We start from the raw sequence: 7450 nt of genomic DNA, 5'->3' as shown, positions 1-7450 counted from the left end.
CACACACACACACACACACACACACACACACACACACACACACACACACACACACACACACACACACACACACACACACACACACACACACACACACACACACACACACACAGGCAGATTAGCAGTGTCCACTTCCATCACACTATGTACCATACTAAGATATGAGACGTGCACTGATTAGCTCTGAAAACATTCAACCTTCTGAACCCTGGACTTAGTGCTTGGCACTTGCATTCATGTTGTCTGCTGGTGCATGCATGTGTGTGTGTGTGTGTGTGTGTGTGTGTGTGTGTGTGTGTGTGTGTGTGTGTGTGTGTGTGTGTGTGTGTGTGTGTGTGTGTGTGTGTGTGTGTGTGTGTGTTAGATAGAGACAGACAGAGAGAGAGAGAGGCCTAAGTCTGGTGGACATAAAGGGCTTAATGTGATAGGTAATTATGTAGTCTGATCTCACATGCAGGATTTAAGAGCTAACTATACCAGCCGTCTCCTGGAGACACACACACACTGACGTCTATAAATAACTGTCATATGACGGTCAGATAAACTGATACATGGATACATAGATTAATGGGTGGATAGATTCTGGCCCAATATGAGCAATATAGTGACGAATAAAAAAGAGGAGTAAAATATGACCTTATGAAAATGTTGTCATGTATATAAGAAATACTGTGATTTAGTTTGATATTCCTGAACTCAAGCTGTGTATTCAATTTAGAGTAAAATAAAAAGATTAGTAAACCAAGGGCTTGCTCACAAAAATGTCAGATATGAGGTACGTATAAAATACCGATTCTGTTTGATATTCCAACCTTATGTATAGAACTGCAACTCATTATTAATTAATACAATTGTGTTATCAATCACAGTGTCTATAGATACTGATACCAAATATATACATGATCAATTCCCAGAACTTAAGCGATATAATCAATTGACAGTCAGAATAAAAAGAAATAAAACTGAAAATACCCAGAGAAAAAATAGCTAAAATCAACATTGTATTTATGATTAATACAATTATTAATTGTTATAAATTATCACTAATTTTTTCAAAATACATATTATGCATAACATGGTGTTTTGCAGTCTTTAAAAGTTCAATCTTGAATAACAAGTTTGACTTAATCTTGCAACTTTATGAATTATAATGTTCAATTCAATATAACTACCTAATTAGTTAGTAGTTGAGTAGGTAAGGAATAAAAAAACCATGCAAGAATTTGTAGGTTTACTCTGCACTTTGTGTCACTCATATGTATGTATACAGCACACATGAATTACTAAAAGACAGTGAAAGAAAAGCTGTAAATAAGCGGGGGGAGACAAAAAATGGCTATTTATATATGTTCCAAAATGTCTTGCTTTATATGTGGGCCCTGCTTCAAAATGTTTTAACAAAGCATGACATAAATCTTTGCAACAAGGGTTCACTTTATGAAGTCAAGTGGATGTCCCTTTTTCCTTTTTAGTTCTATCTCTGTGCTCCCTCATGATACCCTTCCTCACTTCCCTCTGCCTCCTCGCCTCCTCCACTCCTCCCACATCCTCCTCCTCCCCCTTCTCTTTTTGCAACGCCGGGGCACTCCTGTCGTTTGTGTGGCTGTTGATCCTCGTGAAGAAGACAGATCAAATATTTCTCCTCCAGTGTGCGAGGCTTTCCGCTCAGGCCTTGCGGATATGATGATTGGGGCTGATGGACGGATGGGGGCCCCGGGTTTTGAAGTCTGTAACAGACAGCGATGGCTTTGATAGCCCCCGCTCCTCTCACACTGGATCACCACAGACACCAGGCGAAAAGAGAGAAGAAGATGAGGAAAAAGGGGGGTGCTCGTGGGGAACAAAAGCATCTGTAGAGTGGCCAGGGTGTGCCTTGGCAGCCGCAGCCGTCACAGGATTTTTGAAGTTTACACACTGCCCTGCCTTCCAAATCTTTTCCCCTTTTCTCCCCTTTCACTGCTTCCTTCCCCGCAAAGCGTTCTGCTTCCCTATGCCCTTGAACGCCTCACTCTCGCTTTCTGTCCTGCCCTTGGGTTAAACCCCTGGCCGGCAAAACTAGATGGAAGGACTCCAAGTAACTTTTCTCTATCACGCTTCATCCCCTGGATATTCCAAAAAACCTGTCATCACAGTCATTAACCATCATCAACACGGTTTGTGCTTACCTTCGAGAACAAGGAGCGAGGCAGGCTGCTAACATTTGTTACTCTGCTAAAACCCCCCCTAAGAAAAGTCATCAGTCAACACAAGTACACGCAAACAAGAAGCAGAAAGGTCATTCTCAAATTCTTAAACCCCCCTGATACAACAGTGGAATGAAATTCTAACAGAGATGCTGAAGTTTCTAAAGATACCCAATAGGATAATTCTGATGGGATTGTTGGGTTTGGATATTTCACCATGTGTATTCATCATATAGCTTTGAAGAAAAGATTGAACAATACATTACACAATATATCGTAAACTTTCAGACAGGATTAGAAAAACTCTTTCCGACCTTCAAGAGAAGTATGGTGAACAGCGGCCAATGTGATAAGTGAAAATTACGAATGAACGTTATATTTTGACGGCTATTAGCTTAAGTGCTTAAATAAGATCTTTGTTTAAGGTAACATGACATAGGCCTTGAGTAGGAGCAAAGGCAGAACAAATACTGCTTACATATGTGAATTTGAGTTGAGTTAATTTCCTACCGAAAGTTTTTGTTTTTGTTTTTATCAACCATGACCGTTCCTCATCCTTCAACGTTGAAGACGAAGGTTAACTAAACATACTGGGGTACCTTAATTTACCCCAAAGCAATTCATGTAACCTGATGCCACTAAAGGGTGAAATCTCTCATGGATTATTTAAAAGGTAATGTTTATATCGACCTGTCAGCTAAAGAATCATTAAGTCATAAGCCCCTTTCACTTTTTTAACTTCAACACGTGTAATGTCCGATTAATTCTCTGTGTGAATAGAACCGCTCATTGTCCGGAGAATACATGGCAAGCCTATTGATTGCAAAACTGGAAGAAAACTAACAACAGAGGATGAAGATGAGAGATTAGCAACACAAAGACGCCAACGAAAAAGTCCAACAGGAGAGAACACACAACATGGACAAACATTTCATATGCAGAACACTTCTGATGCGGAAATGTTCCTGTTGTTTAAAGGGTAACTCCAAACATAGTCTAGAACTGATTCTAGACATAGTCCAGAGTTCATATGAGAAAAGGGCTTCAGTTAGGCAGCAATGACGATCTGAAGTTTAATAATAATTGCTAATATTAGCCATAGCTTGGATAATACCTGAAAGGTTGTAGCAGAAAAAACAGTAACTCCAATGTATTACATTGAGAAACTGTGTGTGTTGTATTGCTTATTAATTCAACTCTTCATTAAACCCTTTTTTGAGTGAGGTGTTTGAGTTTTAGAGGACATAAAAGGTGAAAACTGTATTTTCAAATAGGCAACACAATGGAATGGAAGCCACCTGTGAATCAGTTCAAACCTGTTTTCATATAAAAAGTAATTCAACTTCTGCATCACCGTGTGCTCTCCCCTCTGTACATTACAGTGTGTACAGTGATACTAGTTGACACCCAACAGATGGCTTTTGTCAGGCCTGGAGAGCAAGAGTTAACCCAATCCTCCGCTCGCTCGCCCTCCCTCCATCCCTCTCCTCTTTTTAAATGTCTCCCATATAAACAGATTTTGTTGCTGCTTAAAGTGGGCTCAAAATTAAAGCGTATCGTTTTACACACATATTGCATGCATATTACGGAGCCCCAGCTGGTGGCAGGCTGCTCTTAAGAGCCATATGATTAAGTTAGAGGTTGGGGTATCCGATAAGATTGGAGCTCTCCGCCTCTCTCTCTATCTCGCTGCCTATTTTACTGCAAACTTATTAAATGGAGGAAACGACATTATTTCTTTCTGAGTGTATGTGTAATTATTGTCACACACCTGTGACTCCCTGCCATCCACGACAGGGAAGAAAAGGGGGGATGATGAGGAGGAGGGGGGGTAGGAACGAGGTAGAAATGTCGTTGGGAGCAGCGGGAGTCCTCGTTTCAGAAAAAAAGGGAGGAGGATAAGGAGGAAGGGGAAAAACAAGAGAGCTTGTTAATCATGCGCTTTCTGTCACTGGCTGAACACTGATATCCTAATGATTCACGCCGAGATAGTGACATCACATGGGAGAGTGACGGAGAGCCGTGGAAAACAAGAATGGTTGTAGAAGAAGAAAGAGGAGATGACAACCCAGGAATGGACAACTAGTTTAGTGCAGACAAGGTGACAGAACGTTTTTTTTTTAAATGTAAAAAGACAGAAACTGGGAAATGTCTGAATCTGTTGTTGCATTCCTCACAAACAAAGGCTCGTTTAAGTTGAACAGAATGCTGAACAAAGAAACGCTGTTGTGCTAAATGTGCTAAAGGGTAACTCCAAACATAGTCTAGAACTAATTCTTGACATTGTCCAGAGTTTATATGAGACAATGGTTTCAGTTAGGCAGCAATACCGATCTACAGTTAAGTTTGCTAAAAGTTGCTAACGTTAGCCACCATTAGCTTGTGATTACACCAGAAAGGTTGTAGCAGAAGAAACATTAACCGCATTGTATTACATTGAGAAGCTGTGTGTGCATCTTCATGATTCACGGCGAGATGTGACATCACACAGGAGTGACACGAGGAAAACTGAAGAAAGGGGAGATAACGATCTAAAGTTTGCTAAAGATTGCTAGCGTTAGCACAATTATCTTCTGATCAAACCAGAAAGGTTGTAGCAGACAAATCTGTAATGTGGACATACAAAACAAGGGACAAAGGCAGTTGTAAAATGAAGAAGGAGGAGATGACAGCCCAGAAATAGAGAAGTAGTTTAGCGCAGAAAAGATGACAGAAAATACGGAAACTGGGAAATGTCCTTCTGAATCTGTGGTTGCATTCCTCACAAACAAGCGCTTGTTTAATTTGAACAGAATGCTGCTCAAAGAACGCTGTTGTGAAAGTTTTCCAGCCAAGTTTCAATCTGTAAAATAAATGATTCTCCCTCCTTCTCCTTCTCCCTCTTGAGGCAGACCACCCCGTAGAAGGCAACATGTGATATGATCCTCGGGAGACAAAGGAAATTACCTATTAAGTGGAAGGGATGATCTTCCTTTAGCCACGCTCCAAAAAAGTGAGTCATGATGTTGTAATTGTTTACCTTTGACTCGGCCCATAAGTCTCCCTTCCCATCTCTCTGTTCGGTTGTAACATAATCTTTCGCCGCGCTGCTTTCAGAAGCTTTCACTCTCCTTTTTTTTTTCTCTATCTGTTCTAACAGGACAGATGTCATCGCCCCAAACAGTCTGAGTCACTGCACGCCTCCACACCCCTGAGTAACCCAAGGACATCAGGGGAAGGGAGGACTGTCATTTTTACATTTCAGACATTTAGTTGATGCTCTTAGTCATGGTGGCGGTGTCTTGCTCAAGGACACGTGGATGGGAACAGTAATGTAATGAAATCAATCAAAAAAGAGGGTTTGTGTTTGTGACCTCCGGGTATTCTTCTTCTTTTGGAGAGTACAATTGATAAAAGATAGATGGAAAAGCCCCAAAACGTGCTGCACTGTAACGCACTTATCGATTTAGGTCGGGAAGACGTATCTCCGTGTAAACAGGTGTTATTCTGTGAACTCTACTTCTACCTTTTTGAACCTGTGACCTCAATATACTCTCTGTATCCTGTAGTGTGTAACCCTTAAATGGTTTCTGTATCCTGGAGGATACATTGCCAAGATAACGTTATGAAACAGAGATAATTACTCACACATATACTTGTGTTTTGAAGCATACACAAAATATAACATAGCATATGACACCTCTTCTGTGCAATACGTATCGCTTTGTGATTAGCATTATGAAAACTGGACGTTATCTCTTAGTTAGACTATTCGATTACTGTGACATCAATAATAACTGTGATAACTGTGCAATATCCTTTCATTTGTACTACTGGCTGCTCTCACACTACTTTCTACATGCCACACTTATGTTTTTGAATACTGCTCCTGGAATAAAGTCAATTTCCCCTCTTTGGGAGGAGAATTCTGATTATGATATTACTCAGATAATCAGGTATCATAAAAAGGTGTAATAACAATTTAATGTATGTGTAAAAGCAGTCAAAATAATGGATGTAATATGGTTTTAATATCAGTGTAACATGGGTGGAATAAAGGTTGAATATGGATGTAGTTGAGGTGTAATATGGGTGTACTCTGGGTTCAATAATATACCCTAAATTGGCAATCTGTCGTGCAAGATACAGTTGGGAAAAAAATAAATGAAATTGTGTAATTATACATTAGAAAATGGCAATTCATAATTTCTTTTCTTAAACTATGGTCTTGTGCTAACCCATTCTAGGGTTAATATCAGCTGCTTTATGGTAAAGCTTGTACAAAAAGCTACTCAGGAACTTTTTGAGGTTTCTAGTCAGCTGTGGGAGTTCAGCAGGATTGAAAAGGGTTGTTTGTCTGTGCCGATACATTTTCCCCCACATCTGAAAGGGAAAGAAAAAAACGTATGGAAATAGCATCGCTGAGCGAGCGGGCTGCATGTGCTTTTTTTGGGTGTAACGTTTTAATAGAAAGCAGATGGTTACAGATGCAGGGGCCGAGCGCTCGGTGATGACACATCTTTAATATTTTAGAGTGGTCTTTGCTGTAAATGTTGCAGCAGCTGTTTTCCGACGCTGTAAATTTACAGCATTTTTTTCTCTCTCTTCTGTGTGTTTGTGTGTGACTGACAGCTATTGGATTTACTGTAAATTACAGAAATGAATATGGAAAAGTGATGAAAACGCAGCGAAAGGGGTGGAGGCTGCACGTGTGCGTGTGTGTGTGTGCGTGAAGTGTGTATGCCCAACTGTTTGCCGCTGAATCAATTCCTCGTCATTCTGAACCCCGCTGATTATTCTCTTATTTTAGAACGAGGCGGCTCACACTGCAAAGTATAGGATCTCATATATAATGAGATGGAGGAAGAAGGGAGATAAATATATATTTGTATCAGGTTTGCATTGTGGCTTTTTAATGTCAGCGGCGAGGAGAAAGGGGTTCCCGTCCATCTTTTAGATTCCAGGCGATTGTCATCAATTCTTGGCATTTAAACCACCCTCTTCAAATATTTGAAATGCAAATACAGCTGTGTATGCCCAGCCAAATTAAAAGACACACAGGAACGAAGAAAGAAAAGGGAAAAACTTTTGAAGACATCATTTTTTTCTACCATCATCCGAGCATGCATTGTCAAACACTCTTTGTCTCTTTCCCGAAACAGCAGGCAGATAATGCGGCTCTCTGCAAAACTGATTATATATTTTTTTTAAAAGACAGTTTTTATCTCGCCCTTGGCTTTACTGTCGCTGTTTTCACCTCACGAGGTGTGTTCGATTATGTTCTTCCC

The 7450-nt window shown here is 40.3% G+C and overlaps 1 protein-coding gene and 1 long non-coding RNA gene across 4 annotated transcripts in view; one reads left to right on the top strand and one right to left on the bottom strand.

Moving 5' to 3' along the window:
* Window positions 1-7450, bottom strand: part of znf536 (zinc finger protein 536) — a 207258-nt gene that overhangs the window by 21877 nt on the left and 177931 nt on the right. The window lies entirely within an intron of this gene.
* On the top strand, window positions 4172-6283 carry LOC104950374 (uncharacterized). The gene is made up of 3 exons (XR_798910.1): window positions 4172-4284; window positions 5075-5175; window positions 5323-6283. It is a non-coding gene; the product is annotated as an uncharacterized lncRNA (long non-coding RNA).

This window comes from Notothenia coriiceps, unplaced genomic scaffold, assembly GCF_000735185.1.
Source record: "Notothenia coriiceps isolate Sejong01 unplaced genomic scaffold, NC01 NC01_scaffold00017409, whole genome shotgun sequence".
Lineage (NCBI taxonomy): Eukaryota > Metazoa > Chordata > Actinopteri > Perciformes > Nototheniidae > Notothenia > Notothenia coriiceps.
This window is presented reverse-complemented; position numbering and strand designations above follow the sequence as displayed.